Raw genomic sequence first — 21,373 nt, 5'->3', positions numbered from 1 at the left:
TTTTGTTATGACTTGTTTTCTTCCGGGACAGAACTAGGAAGTAGGGTTTCTTTTTCCTTTCGTTTTCTTCATTCTTCCTGTATTTTTCTGTCATCCAGAGCTATTTTTGTATTTTAAGGATACAAAATCTTTTAGCTTTCATCCATCTGGGAAAGTTCACCGTTTTGATCAGCTTATCGTCTTATGGTAGGTCAGCCCATCTTATGGAGAGTGTTTGGAATTTATTTAGTCCACCCAGCTTGCCTTGAAGGGCAGATTACCTTTAAACCACCTCAATTTTATTAGGACATTAATGGATATAAATAGAATATGTTAAGATTTATCATCCCTGGGATTGTTAAACAGTCTGGAATGGCTGTTTTGGAGGAAAATCTTTAAATCAACCAGAGTAGAAGAAAACTGTAAAAGCAAATAGCCCTTTAAACGGGCTTTAGCCAGAAATCTGGAATAATTTGTATAAACACTTTGGAAATGTTAAAATTGATACCTAAATTTCGATAGAGTGTTTGCTTTAGAGCTAATGTTAAGTGCACTTTGGCTCCATCAAATGGGATGGAGTCAACATTGGATGTGGGAGTAATTTTCTTGATGTCGAACAAGTCAAATTCTGTGCTACGTAGGGGTGTGATTTGCCTCGCGGCCAATTCTACCGTTGGCCTTCCGTGAGGAATTTAAATGATCAAAACCCCGGAGAGGATACGTATTTTAAAATTTGCTCGAGAAGTATTTGTTGAATACTCTGTCGCAGGCACCAAGGATGCAGTGGTGGCATCTCACTCACTTCTCTTAAAACATCCCAACTGGAAACTAGACTGTCCCATCCAGAGTGCACATTCGTCGTCTTTATTATACCAGTTACCCAGAGACACGGAATCAGGAGGATACAGACGGAGATTTATTATTGGTAACTGACTCACATGGTTGTGGAGGCTGAGGCGTCCCATTTCCTGTGGTCTGCAGCCTTGAGACCCAGGAGAGGGGTGGGGCGTGGGTTCCAGTTCGAGTCTGAAGGCCTGAGACCAGGAGAGCCGACGGGGTGAGATCCTGTCCCCCAGGACGAGGGAAGGTGGCAGTCCCAGCTCAACAGGGAGCGAGAATGATTGGGTGATGCCCACCCAAACTGGGGAGGGCAACAACCTCCTCACCCAGAAACCCTCACAGACGCCCGGAAATAATATTTAGCCAAATATCTCGGTACCCTGTCATCCAGTCAAGTCGACATTAAATTAACGATTATATAAGCTACAGGTGTATTTTACTTCTCATTTCAAAGGATTTTCTGTTGATTTGGGGTTCAGTTTTTCACCACTTAAAGTTATGTATATCGTGCCTAAAATGTTTCTATAAGGTCCTCACCTCCTGAGGTGTCTAGGACCATTTTTCCCCCACCCTCAGGTGCAAATTATTTTAGCATAATATTCCTCTAGACCGTGAACGTGGTCTCATCTGAAGGCCTTGTCCAGAATGTGCTAGATATGGACCCTTCTGGAGCTCCCTCTGACTGCAGTTGCTTGAGTGGCTTTTGTAGGTCATTCAGTCACAAGTGCTCACCTTAAAAAGGCAACCTTTTAGCACTTGGATAGATCGGAGGTGCCGGCCTTTGAGGTCCTGGTTGGAAAGCTGCCATTACGTTGTGACTTTGCTTTACAGATGAGTTGCATTCCCGCCGGTAGCACAGAATTGAAAGAATCTGCTAATATTAGAAATTGTTGGGGGAAAGGAGTGCTTACTCTTTGGAGGTATTAGCCATGGCTTTGATTTACACACACACTGAATTGGAATGCTGTGTGGATGTTTGTTTTTTCTTTAATTATCGGAGCAGAAATGCTTTTTTGCAGTCCGCTCGACAGGGCTGCCCAATTGGGGTAGCGCTGGCTCAGAGCTGAGCCTGTGACGGGCAGGGGCTACTCCTGCGCCTCTGAGTTTCACACGCAGCCACGTTGCCTGCTCTAATTGCAAAGACAAATCAGGCTGTGAGACAGTGACTTTGCAAGCCTACTTGAGAGGAACATGAACCACTTAGTAGGAAAATCGCCTTTATTACTAAAATATCTCAGTGATTACCCTGATGGGTTTTCCCACTGCTTTTCTGTACCTGTTGCCTAGGAGAGCCCTTCAGTAACGTTTTCTGACTCCAGGGTCTACCATTCCCTCTGTTTGTGACTTTCAGGGTGTGACTAGTAGGTCCCCTCTATCAGAATTATGTAGAGCGCTTGTTAAAACTGAATTCCTGGGCCCACCCCGGACGTATTGTCCTGGTTTCTGGACTAGGCCATGAAAATTTGCCTTAGGAAACAAACACCCAATCTGAAAACTCCCGTAACTCTTCAGGCAGGCCCAATCAGAGGAACAACCCTTAGGAGACATATAATGAAGGCTTGATTACAGGCTTGACCTTGTGCCGTTAAGAGGGGCCGGTTAGACGTGTGTGTGCGTGGTGCCAGAGCCTAGTCTACAGTGCAGCCTAGGCTGTTGGGAAGGGACAGTGGGTGTGAAGGGAACACACGGCCAGTCTGGAAACTATGAACTGGGGCGTGAGGACATTCTCAGCAGCCCCACTACCCGCAGAGATGGCTTCAAGGGCTGAGCTAAACTCTCACCCGGCACAGCAGTCGGGAGAAGCTAGAGGGACGCTGGCAGGAGCTGAAGGCACCACCACGCCCACCAGATGGGCACGAAAGGAAGACGGATGCTGCCTCACGTCGCTGGCCAGCCCTCCTCCTGAGTCGGCAGCAGCAGGGCACGCCTAAACGCGGGAAGTACATTCCCCGCAGAGGAGGCGGCAACTATGTCCGTGGGCAATTTGGACTATGGGCGGCCTGAGGGCATGGAGAGCGGGGGGGGGGGGGGGGGGGGGGGTGGGGGGGGTGGGGGGGTGGGGTGGGCAAGAACCTCCTCCTACCGTTCTGCTGGTTAGGCCAGAGGGCATGAGAGCTGTCTGTTAACATCCGGCCGGTTTACTCTCTTGGACGGGGAGGGGCTCACGGTGTGTCTGTAGTGACTCTGGGCACGTCCAGACAGGAGGAGGCCCTGACCACCACGGCCACATCACCCTCTCTGAGCAGGTGCCCGGTGTCTCTGTCCTGAGGGCATCTGTTCTCCTCTCTCCTCTAGCATGAGATTAGCTGCCCATGTGGCTCTCCCTGGTCTGAGTGCCTCCTTGGAGTGTGTAATCATCTTTGAAACATGTTTTTTCTGTAATAGGAAAATCTTTTCAAAAAACAGCCGGGGAAAACAAAAAGCAACAAAAAACCACCATGGGGTATGAATTGATATCCATAGGGCTGACTTAGAAAGTACAGGTGACCTGGAGTGTGGTCTCACACACTGTCCTCAGGCAGACCCACAACCTGTGCCCCTTCTGCAGTGAGATGCTGCTGGAGGGGCCCAGCTAGAAGCTGTGGGTTTGGAGGAGGAGTTGGCTGCGGTCCAGGGAGGCCATCGGACCCTCACTCTTAACGGACGTCAGATCTGTGGGCCACTCTCCCCGCGGCCACTTGGTGGCAGTGTTGTCTCATTCGGCTGGCCGTCCTGCAGCTGGGGACCTGGTGTTCGGTAAGGAAGCATGTTGCTGGCCCAAGTTCTGCCAGTGCAGACTGCTGGGCTCCTGTGAGAGCCCTGAGCCTGGTGGTAAGTCCTGTTTGGTGACCTGGAAGGAGGGTTGCCTTGCTATGCGCTAAATCCCCTCATCTTCATATCAAAGTGGAAAGAACAGGAGATAAACGCAGAAGAATTGGTAGTAATCGATACCGGCAGAGATCAACCGAAAAGTTGGTAGGTAGTTATCTATACTGGAGGTCCTGTGTATGTGTATGGGTGGGAGGGGAGAGAGGGAGAAAGAGAAAGGGGGGAGAAAAACATCAGAACACAGTATTTCTGTGGAAATGGGGAAATGGACGGGGTTTGCTCAGGTAGATGACTGGCGGCAGGACTGAAATTAAGACGGTATTTGTTTTATGCTACTGCTCTCTCTCTCTGGGTTTTCTTTGTTTTCTGCTACCAGTAAATCCTTTTACTTCTTGAACTTCAGTATGTTCCTTTCAAATGAAATGTGATGTTATGATGCTCTAAGGACCCAAGGCTACAAACGCCGCTGAGATTCGTGGGTGAAGATTTTGTGTAGGCGCTCATGGTAGAAAGTGGCCACAAAGTCATGAGCACAATGTCCATTTAATGAAGTTCCAAATCCCAGTGAGTGGGCTGCTTACTTCAAGTAGTAACTACACCCCCAAGAAAACACAAGAAAAGACTTGCTTTTCTTGCATTTAACTTAATGCCTTTTGATTTAATAGGAGTTGGCTTCTACTGATTTCCTGTGCCGCTGGCCAGGGGTACATGTGTCTTCCTTATATATCACAGGTAATTTTGCCTTTCTTCTCCTTTGCTCAGAAGAGAGATCTGGTAACCCCAAGGCTGACCTGCCCTAACTGGAAAAAGTTTAAAAAGGAAAAAGGAAAGCTTGCCATTATAATGACCACATTTTCTAAGCCAAAGGTTGAAACATGCTGTAATATACGGCCTGACCAAACATTTCAATTCAAGGCTGTCTTTCAAATATTAACACTTGTAATCGACTTGTTAAGAGTACCTGTTTAGTTTTGGTTTTCTTTCCTAACATTTATTTTTAACTATTTCAAAACCTGCACCTGGATTCTGTTTTCTCCCCGTTTTGATAATCTCATTTACTTTTTGAATTGACTGTTCAGAGCCATGAGGCTGGCCTAGAGGGTGAAGACGCTGCTGGTCCGTTTGTGACGACGTTGCTGTTTTTCCTCTTCATTTAGGATGCTAAGAACATCCACCTACAAACCCTGAAATGTTGGCTAGCGTCTCAGGAGGTCATCTTGGACTGTACGAACTCTGTTATCACTGCTTCCTGGGAGGGGTGCAGTGCACGGATCTCTGGAAGCTTGTAGGCTTGGCGAAGGCCTCCCGGAGAACTGCCAACCATCCCACTCCCAGGCTCTGAGGCTCTGGAAGCCTTAAATGTCATAGAACATTCCCCATTTGTAGGATCCTTGTGAAACTTCTCAGAGGGAAGGGGAAGGTGTGAACAGGGAGAAAGACACAGGGTCAGGGACAGGAGACCCTGGGTAATGTCAAAGAGCCAGGGTGGTTGGTCATATTCCTTTCTGCAGGCTCTGAAAAGAGTATGAACCATGTGAGCTGGGACTTGAGAACAAAGAAAAGCCAGGGGTTTGAGGATCTTGGGGATGAGTTTGCAAGGTTCATTTGTTCCCCCAAATACCAGCTGAGCACCATCTCCGTGCCAGGCCTGAACAGACACCAGTCCTCTGGAGCTCATCTTATGTTGGGGGAAGGGAGACAGTCAACACAGAGGAATATAGGTTCTAGAGGGAGCAGAGCAGAAGGGAGACTGTGCTGGTGATCCTTCCTGAGAAAGAAGCCAAGCACTTAGTGACTCTTGTGTTGTGCCTCAGAGGGAGGCTGGGATCCTAACACGAAGGTCATGTGTTGAAGCCTCAGCTTCTTCTTGTGCGGTGTACGGTTCCCTTTGAGAAAAGCACTGGGACTCGGCCCATGTGGGCTGTTGCTAGTGGGGGTCCTGACATGAAGCACATCTAGATAAATAAAAACCTCGTCCAGACGGTGTTTCTGTTTTAAGTTCCTTAAAAACTAACAATTGGGAATGATTGAGCAATTTATGAAATACTGACTACCTAGGAACTCTGCAGCCCTTAAAAGTAGTGCCCGTGAAGCCCTTGTGGTAACACTGCAGAATATTAGGGCAGAACATTACATGAAATCCACAGAATGAAAATTGTCTGTGCTCCATGACCAAAGGTATGTGAAAACATGAATATAATAATGCAGAAGAAAAGACGTCCAAATTAATACAGTGGAGTGGCCCAATATGGGTGGTTTTCCTTATTTTATAGGCCTCCATAATGATACTTTGTCATTAAAAAAAGTTTTAGGTAAAGTTTTGTAAATTTAGAATTCTTCATTTAATAACTCCTCTTCCATTTTTGCCAACCTCCTCACAATATTTTATTTTGAGTGTGGATGCAATCTAGTAATCAGCTAACTCAATGAGAAAAATCCAACTGGTAATTTGGTTTGAGTTGGTAAAAAATTAGGTTGTTTGACAGAGTATCTTACTTTTAACCAGCCATGTTGACATCAAGAGATATACCTGATCATTTCCTAATTATTAACTAATAAAAACTATTGTTTTCATGGTGCTATTTTCATAAGCCACAAATATTTTGGGGGTGGGTAGGTGGGGCAAGGATGGGGCTAACTGCAGAGCGCACGCCTGCTGTATTTCAGGACTGTTGGGCAGTTAGGCAATGGCATGGCCAGAACGCTAGCCTTGCTTATCTGTCGAATTATGAAACTGAAACCCTAGCCTTTTCAGAAAGAGGTGTACAAAGTCTCTGGGTCGTCTGGAGAGAATCACAGAGAATTCTGACTTCCCTCAGGCTTCATGAAGGTGAAAGGAATTTTAACCTTTAGCAAACATTACAAAATTCTAACAAAGAAAATGATATTGAAGGGTGTAGAGTTTCCCTCAAAAAGACACGCTAATAAATGCTTAGAGCCAGTATGTCCCCCACAAAACAATTAAAGAAAAACTCCAGGGAAAATCACCAGCGCCTTTTTTATTCCATTGGAAGTTTGGAGTAATGTCAAATATCAACACTTCAAAACCAAGAAAAAAACACATTCTTTCTCACAGTTTTCACAGATTGGAGGGAAACAAATTACTGGTCAAAACTTATCAGGAGGGCTTCCCTGGTGGCACAGTGGTTGAGAGTCCGCCTTCCGATGCAGGGGACACGGGTTCGTGCCCCGGTCCGGGAAGATCCCACATGCCGCGGAGCGGCTGGGCCCGTGAGCCATGGCCGCTGAGCCTGCGCGCCCGGAGCCTGTGCTCCGCAACGGGAGAGGCCACAACAGTGAGAGGCCCGTGTACTGCAAAAAAAAAAAAAAAACTTATCAGGAAGTTTGGTGTAGTTTTGAGGGGCATTTTAACTTTCTCTTCTCCCCTTACTAACTTTGTCTTGTCCCGTGTCCCTCGTAATTCTATGAGAAAAATCCGTATGGGATTTTACACTGGAGAGAACTTTAACATGAGATCTTCATTTGCTCAAAATTTACAGCCAGTTTTGAGCCCTCCTGATACTTCAGTGCCTCCTGTTCTGTATCTTCTATTAAATAGAAGAAAGAAATCTTCTATTTGATTCTAAAGAATCTATTTGATGTGAAGAAATCAGATGAAAATCCTATAACATCATCTGTAAATATTTCAACCCTCTAAAAGATAATGATCATATTTTAAAATATAATCACAATTTCATAATCATACTTTAAAAGATTAACTCTAATTTCTCAACGAAATATCCAGTCTATGTTCAAATTGTCTCGATTGTCTCACAAATGTCTATTTACAGTTCATTCAAACCTGGAGCCAAATAAATCAATCTCTCTCTTCAGTCTCCCTCTCTCTCGCCAACCTCTCTCTCTGTTTTAATCTCTTTCAATCTCTTGAAACTCAAAGGTCAAAGAAGCCAGGTGCTTTGTACTGCAGAGTTTCCCACTTTCTGGATGTTACCGATTATATTCCTGTAGCTTCTGTGCTTGTCTTTTCCTAGAAATCGGTAGTTAGATTTAGAAGCTTGATCAGATTCAGTTCAATTTTTCATCAACAGAGCAATCTAAGTTTACATCTTACCATTGCTTAGATCGGCAAATTTGACCCGTTTCTATTAGTCAAACAATAATCTACTGTGATGTGACACATATCTAAGTACGATTGATTGTTTTAGTTTATGCCGTTGTAAGATAAACTTCAGTTTCTAAAAAAGCCACAACGTTCTTTCAATCACAGGTTCCAAACTCAGACAGGGCAGGGCTTCAAGCTTCCCGCTTGTACAGGTCAGATGTTCCTTTCCCGCTGCCCTGGGGTGGGGGCACCTGGCCTCTGCATGAGCATCTCCAGGGATGGGGGCTCGTCCACTCAGCCCATCCCCGGGGCCACGTAGGAAGCTCCCTCACAAGGTCACAGCTTCTCCTCCAGGGCAGTGCATTTTCTTCCAAGGTTTTCGGTTTTTTGATTTTAAACGGGGTTTCTATCATGTTACCCTGCTCTGTGTTAATAATGTAAATATCACTTGCTTTCTCAAATAACACACTTTCCAGGCTATCTGGCCCACTAACTGAGGGAGTTTGGCTTGCTCTTGGGAATCCTCTTAGCTTAGCCCCTGTATTCAACACTCTATCTCCTATGCCTGCTTGTGGTCAACACCTTTGTTCATATTTTATTCTAGGGATCATAGTAAGGATGCGTTGCTATTAGTCTCATTGTCACCTCTGCCTTTATCTTTATTGCTCCTGTTGGGACTGTTTCTGGGAGAGGGACTCAGGGAACCTACCAGCCAAGGGTCTGTTCCAGCTCAGCTCAGCTCCAGATGGCTCCTCTGGGCACCGGGGCAGAGGGTCTGTGCGACCGGTGCCTCTTCTGCGAGGCCCAGGCTGTCAGGCTCCCTTTTAGACACTTCAGAGTCAAGCTATTCGCAGGCATCCAGCTGCCCTGCCTGCTCCCTGCCTGCCGGGCTCAGATCCCTGATGGCCTTAAAAGGAGAGTCAGAGGGTGGGCTGCACAGGCGCAGCTTCTCTCTGAAAGCGCCCAGGGAACAGTTTGTGGGAGCGAGAGGGTGCCTCCCAGAGCTTGGCCTCAAAATAGCCCGGTCGTCTTGAGCTACCCTTAACAGCCGGCCGTGAATCGATCACCCACAGTCTACGTAAAGCCCCTGTAAACCTATTTATATTTGATGTTTGTGCCACTCTGAACGAGCATTGAATCCAAATGGTTATTCCTGAGCATATTCTTTCCTCTTCTCCTTAAACTAAAGCTATCTTTAAGTTTCAAAGGTGTCCTCTTGCCTCTATGACCTGGAATTGGGTGGCGTGTGACATGTCACATCCACTTGTGAATGTGCCGTGGCGAGGTCCAGCTGCGTCTATGATGCCAATTCATTGTCACTGTCACTTTCAGATGGAATACTGTTGCCCAAGTGACATCAGTTTCTGGGCGGAAACTAAGTGCCTTGCCTTTTGGAGTAGATTCCATCTCAAGGAATTGTCCAGAAAAGGAGACACTTATTTATCTCAGCTTCCTCCATGACTCCATTCCAAAATCAGCTTCTATAGGGACAGTATTCCTTGCAAATGTGGCAGATGGTCAGGGCAAGATCACAGCTCTTCTCCTTCCTTTACAGCTGTGACAAGTGTATGTGACAGGAGGTTGAATTAAGGAAAGTTACAGATAGGAAGCAAATCTACGTGGATTTCCACCCAGAAAGAGTCAGAGCTGGGCTCATTCAGCAGCCGAGACAGACGTGGATGCCAAGAGGAAGCCAGGGTGTGCCATGAGCCCCAGGGTGTTTACAAGATGCCAGCTTAGAGGGGGCATCCAGGGACAATATTTTGGAAAATCTAACATGAACTGGACATTAATGTGAAATAAGGCCCAAGAAAAGGCTCCGCTTTCTCTGTGTTTGCAGGGTGACTGTGCAGCGGTGCAGTGCATGGCTCTGTGCTCGCGTCTGCACTGCACTCTGCCCACTCCCCGCCGGCACTGGAGCAGCTCTGCAGACCAACGTGGCGCAGCCGAGCCGCACCAGCACCCTCAGGTCCTGGCCTGTCTTCCCACCGTCCCTTTCCAGTGACGACAAGCTGCTTGCTGTGGGCCAAACACACTTGCAGAGTCGGTGGCTGTCAGCCCTGGGGCCCAATTCCCTCACTTCCCAGCCATGCGGCCTCAGACATCCTCACCTGAGAAATGTGTGCGACGTTAGGAGGAGCGGACGAAGTGGCGCGTGTGAGTGCTCAGCCCGGACCCCGTCGCGCAGCAAGGCCTCAGTGAATTGCAGCTATTTTCTTTAAGCCTCAGGCTGTTCCCGTTCTCTGGGGGGTCCACAACCGAACGCCCTCCTATCTGCCTAGAAACTTTTTTTCTTTTCTTTTTTTCTTTTTGGCTGCTTTGGGTCTTCATTGCTGTGCACGGGCTTTCTCTAGTACTCTTCGTTGCGGTGCGCGGGTTTCTCATTGCGGTGGCTTCTCTTGTTGTGGAGCTCGTGCTCTAGGCGCACGGGCTCAGTAGTTGTGGCTCGTGGGCTCAGTAGTTGTTGTGGCTCGTGGGCTCAGTAGTCGTGGCTCGTGGGCTCAGTAGTCGTAGCGCACGGGCTTAGTTTCTCTGCGGCATGTGGGATCTTCCCGGACCAGGGCTCGAACCCATGTCCCTGGCATTGGCAAGCGGATTCTTAACCACTGCGCTACCAGGGAAGCCCTACTTGGAAACTCTTATTTGTCCTTCTTCCCCTTCAAGTCCCGGCTCAGGGGTGCCTCTGGGAAGCTGCCCCTGACCCACCTCTGCCTCCTCTTCCTTCCCTGCCTCGTCCCCGCTCCCCTCTCCTCCTGCACAGACGTCCTGAGGAGGGTAACTCCTCACTGCATGGTGACTTCTGACTCTTACCCTAGAGGGCTCGACATCCATGTCTACCATTACTGATGAATACATATTTGTTAAAATAATTAATTAAACAAACTCAGGACTTTATTCAATAAAACTTTGGCTGGAAACTATAAATATCTTTGATCCTTGAATAATTCATTGTTACTAAATGCAATTTTGTAAGAGAAACCTTCCCGACACAGGGTGGGTCAATGGAGGCGGGGTGGGAAAGATAAAAAGAATTCTTGGTGGTAGGAAGTTTGAGGAACCGCTGTGCGAGCTTCTCCTTCCATCCCAGCGGGAGCCTGATCTCCGGATTAAGCCTTTGTTTCTGAGCTTAGGAGGCAGCAGCTGCCACTGAAGGTAGGATACAGGGCTTTGCCGCTGACCAGTGCCTTTCCTGGGTCACTTCCGCCTTCTGCCTGGCATGTGCCCCTGCTGGCCTTCTGTGGGCTGGCCTCTAGTCCCTGGCCACTCCCTAAGGTCCCTTGGGGTTAGTTTGATGCAAACAGTTGGATGGGACCAGCTCCTCTCACCTCCTGCCATTTTGCAGTTAAAACTCTATGCATGCAAAATTTTGTAAATGACCCAGCATGATACGGTGACTATATTTTCAGACCCCCAAACTGAGTTTGTTAACCAAAGATTGATTTCAGACTTGTGAACTCTTTTATACGAGAAGTCTTATAAAGTTACAAATACTAAATCATATTTTATGATGTATTCTTTAATAAATTTATTTATTTATTTATTTTTGGCTGCATTGGGTCTTCGTTGCTGCACGTGAGCTTGCTCTAGTTGCGGCGAGCGGGGCCTACTCTTCGTTGTGGTGCGCGGGCTTCTCATTGCAGTGGATTCTCTCGTCGCGGAGCACGGGCTCTAGGCACACGGGCTTCAGTAGCTGTGGCACGCGGGCTCAGTAGTTGTGGCGCACGGGCTTAGTTGCTCCGCGGCATGTGGGATCTTCCCGGACCAGGACTCGAACCCGTGTCCCCTGCATTGGCAGGCAGATTCCTAACTACTGTGCCACCAGGGAAGCCCGTGATGTATTACACTATCATTGTACTCTCCTCCCAAGTCTATACTCCTATATGCACCCTTCTCTCTTTATTCCATCCAGATACAACTGGAGAAGGTCTTTCCTCCTAACAAAGATCAGTTATTTCACAGGAGTTTCAGACCCCTTTCCCTCTCATTGTGTAGGTCTTCTTTCCTCCTATTACGCCCTCCTCCGTTGTGAATTACTGGTCTTTCTTTAGGACTTGGTCATCCTCACTGGCAAACTGATGTGCTTTAGGGCCTCCCACATAAAGAAACAAGAGAACCCCTCTGGCCTCCTCACCCCCCTCCAGCTACTGTTCCATTACTCTGATTCCCTTTATAGTCAAATTCCTCAAAACGCTTTCTGTAAACACCACTCGCCGCCCTTCCCTCCACGTGGCCTCCTGCACTCTGACACATCAAAGTGCGCTTGTCAAGGCGCCACGGAGGTACTTGGGCCAAATCTAAAGAGAATCCTCTTGCTTGGCCTCCCTCTGTCTGCCTCGGCTCTGTGGCAGCGCATCTCTGGGGCTTCCTCCCGCTCCATTAGCTGCGCCTCGGACCTCTGTAGCGTTCTCCCTCCTTACCCAAGTTCTGCTGGTGGGTGTTTCTTAGGGCTCTGGAGGCCACTCTTGAAGGAACTTGGATACGCTTGGCTTTTGTTATTTAAAGTTTTGTCGGTATATTACGCTACATGACTATACCTTTTCATTAAAAACCCACAATTACATAAAGAGTCAAAATCCCACTAACCACTCCCACCAGCCCCATTCTCGTCCACAGAACTAACCGCACCCCAGGCCTGGGGCTCTGGAGCCTCGCCAGCCGCTTCGGGCCTCCAGGCCACCAGCCACCTCGCCTTCTCCCCTCCCCAGACAGACGTCTTCACGCCGTTAGGAAGGGCTTCCCTGGTGGCGCAGTGGTTGAGAATCTGCCTGCTAATGCAGGGGACATGGGTTCGAGCCCTGGTCTGGGAAGATCCCACATGCCGCAGAGCAACTAGGCCCGCGAGCCATGGCCGCTGGGCCTGCGCGTCCGGAGCCTGTGCTCCGCAACGGGAGAGGCCGCAGCGGTGAGAGGCCCGCGCACCGCGATGAAGAGTGGCCCCCGCTCGCTGCAACTAGAGAAAGCCCTCGCAGAGAAACGAAGACCCAACACAGCCAGAAAATAAATAAAAATAAATAAATTAAAAGAAGCCTCAACATTTAAAAAGAATAAAGCCTCTGGGAGCAGCAACTCTGTGTCTCTCAGTGTTTCAGTCCCAGTGCTTGGAGCAAGCAGGGCACAGCAAAGTAGTACAATACACGGATGGCAACTTCAGTGCAGCCTGTTTGGTGCCCCTCTCACATGTACATACCCTGAGACTACATGTGTACATACGTATAGTCAATCCTCACTACCCATGGATTTCATACGTGTGAATTTGCCTACTTGCTAAAAATTTCCAAGGAAGGAGAAGATCGGAGATGCACAACCTCCCAGAAAGAAAGGCAAGTGAGCAACACAACACAACACAGCACAACAAACACCACACAACAGTCATCAACATTCGAGACGTCGGAGCACGAGAGCCTTCCTCCCAGATATTAGCTGTGCTCTATTTCCCAGAGTCGAGATGTCGCCCCAAAGCCTTTCCCCAATGAAGAAACCTTCATTTCTTTTAGCCTCAACAGGCCATGTGTCCAGAGTTGTTTGTTGTCTTTCATACTCTTTAATAGACTTACTTCGTTTAAAGGGGAAAAATTTGCCCAAGAACGTGGCTACTAGAGACCTGATCCAGTGCCCTGTTTCTCTGGCATCTAGATGTTCACAGATGTGGTAATGACAGTGAGGGAAGGCACAGAAAGGCTTGAGGGTAAGAGGGGTTACTGCCCTCTCCCCTTCTGGGAGTCCCTGTGCCTGCCCACAGGCCGTGGGGAGTGGTGCTGAAACCCGCGCAGCTCTGTCGCCCAGACGCTTCTGCAAGCTGGTACATTCCCGCCCTGTGGCATGGAGGTCAGAGGGCTGCTTCCAGATATTCTCTTTTCTGCAGAGCTTTCTGTCCAGAGCAGCTGCTGGTTTCCCAGCCCCTGCGCCCCATTCTGGGAGGAGCCGCACTCTTTCCCTGCTCTGTTGTAAACAGTAGGTGCTCAGAGAGCCTGGGCCCGAAAGGCAGGGCACGAGGCCACACGTAAGCTGGCGGGGGAGCAGGGCCCCTGCGAGCGGGCGGGAAGCAGGCACCGCCCGCCCGGCCTGTGGGACGCCCTGCGCGGGTGGCTTGCTCAGAAGATGGGGTTCCCTCGTCCCTTTCTGGAGCACCACGCCCTCCCCACCTCCGCCATCGTTTCCTGCTGCGGCCCCTTGCGCAGCGTCTGTCGGTTATAATCTTGTCCCCTATCGGCTGCAGCCGGGAGGGCAAAGCTCCACACGTCTTGCTCGCTTGGACGGGTGTCTGGCGCTCAGGGTGCACAGCACCTGGTTGTGGTGAACGGATCCAGCCCCTGCTCGGCTGGTGACCGTCTGTACTGCACAGCCTGTGACACGGGACAGACCACTTCAGGCCTCTGACCCTCCGCTCCTTCGAGAACACGGGTTTTGAGGGGACTCTGTGATTCTATGTCATGAGCGTGAAGCCACACTGGGAACCAGCAGACGCAAGCTGGGGAGTCGCCCTGGACAGAAATGGGTAGGCAGGAGGGCTTCCAGAACCATCAGAAAGCACTCTGTGGGGTAGAGGAAGGAGGGCGGCAACCAAGGGGACAAAGGAAAACTCCTGCCCAAGGGACAGTCCTCAGACTCCGCCCTCACCAGCCCCTCTCAGCCTGGAGGCTCGGCTCTGACCAGGAGGGCCGCGTCATCTGTAACAGAATTCATGCCATTTAAGCCTGACAGTAGGCCTACTTTGTCACACAGATGAGGAACCTGGGACTCAGAGAGGTTAAATCCTTCCCCACGGTCACAGCAGCTGGAGAGGCGAGGAGATCGCATCTGACCCCAAAGCCTGAAATGTTACAGATCTCTTAGCTTCTGACAGTTCCCTGAAAACTGCAAAGGACAGCGGTTGTTAGGAGTTCAGGCTCTGAAGTGAGAACGCAGGGTGAGACTCCTGGTGCTGCCCTGTCTGTGCCTCAGTTTCCACATCTGTAAAATAATGGGGATGATGGTGGTATCTGTGCCACGGGGTTCAGTGGCTTAAACTGAAAACACAGCTGACAAGCAATACGCGACCAGTAAGCATTAGCTGCTACTATGGTGATTATACTTAAAGAATTACTACAATGAGGAGAAAACCTGCTTTTCCAGGTTTATCTCCTGTTGCTTTTGAATCCCCTCCGACTCTGCTCTAGATGAGAAGTCCGTGAGGAGAAAGTGCTCAGACAGTCCATGCTGGTGGCCCAGACCTGTCTGAGGTCCCCACTTACCAGCCTTCTGGGCAGAGGAGAGGGAGAGCCATCCTCTAGGTGACATCTGCCTGACTGCTTTCAATGGTGCCTCATTTCTTTCAGGTTTTGGGATTAGCTCGTCAAGCTAGCTTGTGTGGCCACTTTGAAGGAGACGCGATCCTGGGAGAGCCAAGGACTGGGGATGACAAGGGGTCAGGGTGCGGCCGGGCCCCTCGAAGGCCTGGCTGAAGACAAGACACACCCCCAGACACGGAAAGGCCGATGTGGCCGCGGCTCAGGCCGACCCTCCCACCTGGGCTGCAGGGGCTCATGCAGCCTTCGGATCAGGAGGGGTCAGGAGAGGGAAGGAAGATGGTCGGCCCAGGACACGCAGCCCCTCTTAGGTGGCCCCTGCGCCGACCCCGCTTCTCGTTACCTGCTCTCTGGGTGTCTCCTGGCTTTGCCTTCTGCTGCCTGTCTGTCTCAAGTGCCAGCTCCTGCAGAGAAGCTGGCCGTCCCCTCAGTTTCCCATCAGCCCCCTGGGCCTTCTGCCTCTTGGGCCAAGGGCAGATTCAGACGCTACCCTTGAACTAGGAGTGACTTAAGAAGGGCAGTGAGCACGGCAGGGGCTCCTATGTGCGTCTACTGGACGCCCAGGGCTCAGCGTTGAGGCCAGGTAGCCAGGGCATGACCGTTAGGGGTGGAAGCAGAGACAGAGACAGAGAAAGACACAGGCAGAGAGAGAGACAGAGAGACAGGGGCAGAGACACACACAAAGAGGAAGGAGAGGCGTCCGGCACCTGCTGGAGGTGAGCACAGCTGCCTCTGGCTCAGCCACACCTCCTGGAAAGGACACCCCCATTTTATGGATGAGGAAATTGAGGCTCAGGGAGATTCAGGGGCACCTGGGTTTTGCTCAGCTTGTCTGAGCCTCCTTACTCCCGGGGAAGCTGTGGAGGAAATTTAAAAGGAAGAGATGGAGAGAGCAAAATTACTATGTTTGCATTGGGCCTGAGGGCAGTTTGCCAAAGGTGGAGGGAAGCCACACCTGTGCAGACCGGAGAGGCTGTGTGTCCCCAAGTCAACTAGAAGTTGCCGGGAAAGGCCACGATGGCAAGCACGACAGCTCCCCTTGGGGAGGAGGGAAGGCAGCTTAGCGTGGGGGGAAGATGGAGGCGTCTGTGTTTATTAAATCACACAGCGGGGTCTGGAGGGGGGCGGTGCCGCGGGACTCATTGGTGTGGAAGAGGTTCCCTGAGTGCATCTCACGGGGGCCTGGCTGGGAACGCAGCCGGCAGAGCTGAGCAAGGGAACAGACACACAGGACTAGCTGTGGGGCGGCTGGGGAGGAGGGTGGAGATGGCGGCCCAGGAAGGCTTCGAGGGGCTTGCGGATGCCCCTCCGTCTGGGGCCACTGTCCTGGTGGTGCCCTGCCCCACCTGAGGTAGCAGAACCGCACCCGCAGGGTAGGGAGATGCCAGGGAGTTGCCTACAGAGCACAGCGTCTGTGATCAGACCCTTGCACGGTCCTGAGCTGGGTGGAGGGAAGAGAAGAACCGATGACCGGGGAGAAAGGAATTCCCAGCGAACAGCTGGATCTCAGACACCGGCAGAGACTGTCAGGCGACGGTGTCTCAACGATAGTGCGCGTGTGTGTGTGACACACGAAACCGTCTAATGTCTCGTTTTAGTCTCAAAACCATGCTTGGGTGCAGTAACCAGCTATCGCTATGACAACCCTGTGCTCCAAGCCATCACCCCGGTGCTCGGTGGCATTGGGCAGTAGGCTCCCTTTCTCACTCAGCGTCTGTGGGCAGCGGGCCTGGCAGGCCCCCTCCCGGGACGAGGGGGCAACTCTCCAGGCCTGGCTCTCCCATGAAGGGGTGGGAGGGCTGGAGGTGAGGACTCACTGAGCAATACCTCAGCCGACCGGCTTGTTTTCTAGCTAAGAAAGAACAGGCCCGAGGGTTCATTTGCTCGTCAGCACATTCTTCACCTCCAGAAGGGGGCAAGCGTAGGCCCAGCTGGGGGCAGATGCGGGATCTGGGGGTCAGAGCATAGCTGCAGACACCTGCATCTATTTGAGCTGGTTCAAGCAGAGGAGGACATAACACAGGGAACAGGCACTTCCGGAGTCTGAAGCCGAGGGCGGGCTCTAGCTTGGACTTCCAGAAACAACCCCTGCCCCACCCTCTCAGGACTAGCCCGGTGAGAGGGCTGGCGCTCCTGCTTCCAGGATTAGAATTCAGGGCGGTCAGATGCCCTGCAGGCACGCAGACCTCAGGAGAGGGTGCTGGTAGCTCCGTGGGCTGCCAGGCCCCACCTGCCTTGTTCTTTAAACAGTAAAGAGTGATCTGTGGGGACTTAGGGCTTCTCTGCTAAACGGCCCCGGCAGAGTCTGCAGATGGGACCAGAGACGGAGCTGCTCTTCCCGCAGCCCCAAGCCTGACCCTGGATGCTCTGTGGCCGCTGTGCCTGCGTGAAGGCCCTTGGGCCCGGGCAGCCTTCTGAGCTGCCCTCGGCAGCGTGTGCAGGTGCGTGCACACGTGTGCCTGCGTGTGCGCGTGCGCGTGCCTGCCTACTTGAGTACGGACCTGGGTTTGGATTCTGGTTTGGAACCCTGGACCCACCACTTGTTAGCTGTATAATCTGGGGCAAAGGCACAGCTTCTCAGACCTCGGTTACTCACCCGGGAAGAGGGCTGCCAGCACCAGGCTGACTGCCCGGGAGCCTGGGAATTTCCCCAGGAGCCGGAGGGTGCTGCTGGGGTCTCCGAAAGGGCCCTGACAAGGCGCCCTCCTCCGCATCTGGGTCTCAAGCAAAATGAGACCCCCCCGGTCCTGGGTCATCGTGCAGTTCCAGTCGGACCAGCGACTCCCTTCCGCGAGAAGACAAACCGCGTCTTGTCCAGACACCGCGACTGTGCTTTCCAGTCGCAGGTGGTGGCGCTCGGGGCCTCACCGATAAACATTTATTGCCCAGAGCTACTGCAGACAGCGAAGGACGTCATAAAGTCAAATGCCAAATGAACGTGGCTTGTTTAGGACTCACTGGCTTCCCTAGCAGGACTTGGGAGGGTCTTTCATGGGAAAGGAACTGACCGCGGCGCCACACCAAGCAGGAGTGCAGACGGCCTGTCTCAAGACCACCTCCCTCCTCCACGCCCCACGGCTCGCCGCGGGCCAGGGCCACCTCTTCCAACCGCAGCCCCGGGGACAAACCCCGCCGGGTGGCCCCCGGCGGGGCTCTCGCTCATCCTTTCTTCGGACGCACCACTGACTGTGCTTCGGATCTCAGCTGAAGTTCGGGGCTGACCAGTGAGACCCTGCCTGACAGAAGGGTGGTAGGGGGTGGGTGAGTCTGCGATTCCTGACTTTCCTTTTTGGCTGTCTGGAGTCTCCCGGAAGCCCCGCCTTGTCTGGTCACCACACCAGCCTCCCCTGAACCTTTCTCAGTGGGACGTGGGACCAGGGGAAACAGTCCCCTTCCCTTTTTGCTCTCCCAGGCAACTGGTCACCGATCAGCAGGACGGCTGCAACCGGGGTGGGTCTGGCTGGCTGAGGAGGCCTGAGAGGGACTGACACACCTCGGAACTGCCCAGATCATTCTGTTACTGAGGATACAGCCTGTATTCAGGCGTGGTCACTTGAGAAAAGAAAAACAAAACAAGACAAAACCAATGAGCTAAAACAATTAAAAGGTAAAAGGAAAAACACCAAAGTTAATTATCTACTTTTCTTTCTCTTAGGTTGTCAAATGACGCTCATCCCCCACCATGAACCGTAAAAAACCAGGACAGAGACTTCCTTGAACCATGAGCATTTGTGGCAAGATCCACTTTTAATACGTGAAGTGCCCACGGAATCAGTCGCCACGGTGAGCGCATCCTTGCAATAAATAACGTTCGCGTCACGTTTAGACTGCGCGAGGACTTTTACGTAACTTTCCACTGGATTCCATGGTAACGTTTGCAGTACAAGTTGTTGAAAGTGTCATTCAGCTTTTTAAAATGAGGAAACTGAGAGGATTCATGGTTTGTCGAGGCCTCTTTAAGGAACTTCAACACATCTGGGGAGACCATGAATTCTTAGTGACAGGGATGTGGTCGGGGGAGGGGAAGGCTGTGAGGAGCCGGTGGCAGCCGCTGCGCTCGCAGGTCTGCGCCCCTGTTCACCGCCCTGACAGGGAGGCACCACATCCCCGCCTTGGAAGAGGACCCCAAGGGTCAGAGAGGCTAAGGCGCTCGTCCAAGGTCACGCAGCTAGTGCCTGCTCGTGCCAAGCCCCAGTGCCTTCCTCCAGCCTCCCCGAACCCCACCCCCCTGCCCCTGCCCACCTGCCCAGCGCCCCTGCACTGGGAAGGGCCAGAGTGTGAGTGGGGTCGTGAGCCCGGTAAGGTGGTAGAACTTTGGGGCCGAGGGCCTTAGGGATCATTTAGCCCCTCATCTTAGGCCTTTTCTCCTGGCTGGTGGGCTGGGAAGCGGATCCCTGAACCCCTGTCCGCATCTTGGCCTGAACTGCCAACGTGAGCACTGATGTCCGGTCGGGCGGCTCAGGGCGCCCCCCACTGGCAGGAGGGGACTCAGCACCACGGGCTCTGCTCCTCTGCGTCTGGTCTGAGGTTCTCCTGCCCGGGAGGGAAGGACAGAGGACGCTCCTTGAGATTCAAAGTTTCTATTCATAACAAAGTTCTCCCCAGAAGAAGGAAGGGGGAATTGGATAGCTCTGGGAACCAGTAACAGGATAGGGAGTTTTTAACCTGTACAGACCACCTGTTGGAATCTGGCTGGCCGGCCTGACAGCTGCTTGGTGAGGGCTGGTCTCATTTGGGGTGGAGGGGCAGCTGTGCCCGGTCACCACCTACCCTTAGCCAGTACCTCTGCTGACAGAAGCAGTCGAGGACCGGGGTCCAGGGCGGCCACCCTTACGCTCATTAATTCTGTTCCATTGTCACAGGAACAGTCAGTGAGCACCTAGGCGAGCAAAGCTCTGCTTCCTCAGGGGGCAGATGTGAGAGGGTACGGCCTGGGTTTGGGGCTCACCTGGGGCCTGTCCAGAGGGCGTCCCGTCCCCGGGGGTGCAGGCAGGGGTGCCCCGGGTTTGGTGTGTGTTTAGTGAACGGCCCAGATGGACAGCTGCTCCATCCACTGCTAAAGGGGGGCTTATTTAGAACTCTGTCGACTTGACTTTCAAACCACTAAGACCATCTTTGGTGAGCCAAGATCAAGGGTAAATTGTGTAGCCATGAGTCAGGCTTTAGAAAAACTGGCAGAAACAGACAATCTTGTGTAGGTATTTTTTAGGTTGGCAAATTTTAAATAGAAAACTTTTTGTCTATTCTAGGAAGGATTTCTGTTGACAACTATCTCACTAGTTTATGGTGTATAGCAGCCAAGGACACTTCTTGTAGACAAAATTAAGTTCTTCCTGAAGTAGTGTTTTCGTAGGATTTGGGCCACAGGGCTCAGGTGAACTATGGTGGCCTGCAGTTTGATTGTTCTGGGAAAACTTCTTGGACAGCTGAAGCCTCCATGCACGTCCGAGCCACGGGGGCAAACCCCAGATGCTCAGACAACACTGCTAAACAGTAACTGAAGTGAGCAGAAACAACTAACATACCTCACTTGAAGAGTTCCGGGTGAATTACTGTTCCGTGACAGAGGCTAACCCTCAGGAAGGTCATATCAAGCATCAAATCGTGTGTCCAACAAACATTCACTGAGCACCGAGGGTGTGCAAGCTACCCTAAGAGGGCAGTCCCCCTGCAGGGACGCGCGCCCCCGGCCCCGTGCTCCGGGCACCATTTTAGAGACGTTTTGAGTGAACGTGCTCATGTCACCAGGGCTACAGTGACACACTCAAGTGGCCAGTGCTTGGTTTCCCAGCTGAATCGGGGAAGTTCAGGGAAATCGGTCGTGTTAACGAGTTCAGGTGTATCCACTCCGGCTACTAGATTAAGGTTTTATGCGTCCATTTGGCCGAGGTGTCCACCGCTGTCCCTCCCAATGTGTCCTGTCCTCGCTCTTTGTCCTTCGAGTTCTGGCTCCAGGTCACACCGGGCAGCCCACTGGACTCCAACACAGCTTGCAGCTCTGCGCCTGGCTGGCGAGGGGCACAGTTTGTGGAAAGCAGGACTAGAGGCCTCAAGCCAAGGACCTGTGAAGAGGGTCCGCTGCAATGCAGACCCCACAAAAGCATCTTCTGTGGTGTAGCAAGGTCACCCTTGCATCTTGTTGTCCCTGGAGGGGCTGCCGGACGGCACCTTTTGAAAGTTCAAACTCATGCACCTTTGCAAGCGATGGCTCCTCACACGGGGCCAGCCCCAGGGAGGTGTGAATTCCCGTCTGGGGGCCGTTGTGGGACAAGCCGCCTGGCTCCTTTGATCTCAGACACTCTTCAGAGTCATTTGTGCGCGGAGATGGTGCGGCCTCACTTCTCAGCCTACTGTTGATGGCTTAGTTCCCAGAGGCGTGCGGGCAGGCAGCAGCTCT

At 51.6% G+C, this 21,373-nt stretch overlaps 1 protein-coding gene across 1 annotated transcript in view; it reads right to left on the bottom strand.

The window, feature by feature from the left end:
- Positions 1 to 6,608: 6,608 nt before the first annotated feature.
- FAM120B (family with sequence similarity 120 member B) overlaps positions 6,609 to 21,373 on the bottom strand; it is a 106,465-nt gene continuing 91,700 nt past the window's right edge. The window contains exon 11 of the mRNA XM_073789854.1: positions 6,609 to 6,939. The gene's annotated coding sequence lies outside the window, so the exon portion shown is untranslated. The remainder of the gene's footprint in view (positions 6,940 to 21,373) is intronic.

Source organism: Tursiops truncatus, chromosome 12 (assembly GCF_011762595.2).
Source record: "Tursiops truncatus isolate mTurTru1 chromosome 12, mTurTru1.mat.Y, whole genome shotgun sequence".
Taxonomy (NCBI): Eukaryota; Metazoa; Chordata; class Mammalia; order Artiodactyla; family Delphinidae; genus Tursiops; species Tursiops truncatus.
This window is presented reverse-complemented; position numbering and strand designations above follow the sequence as displayed.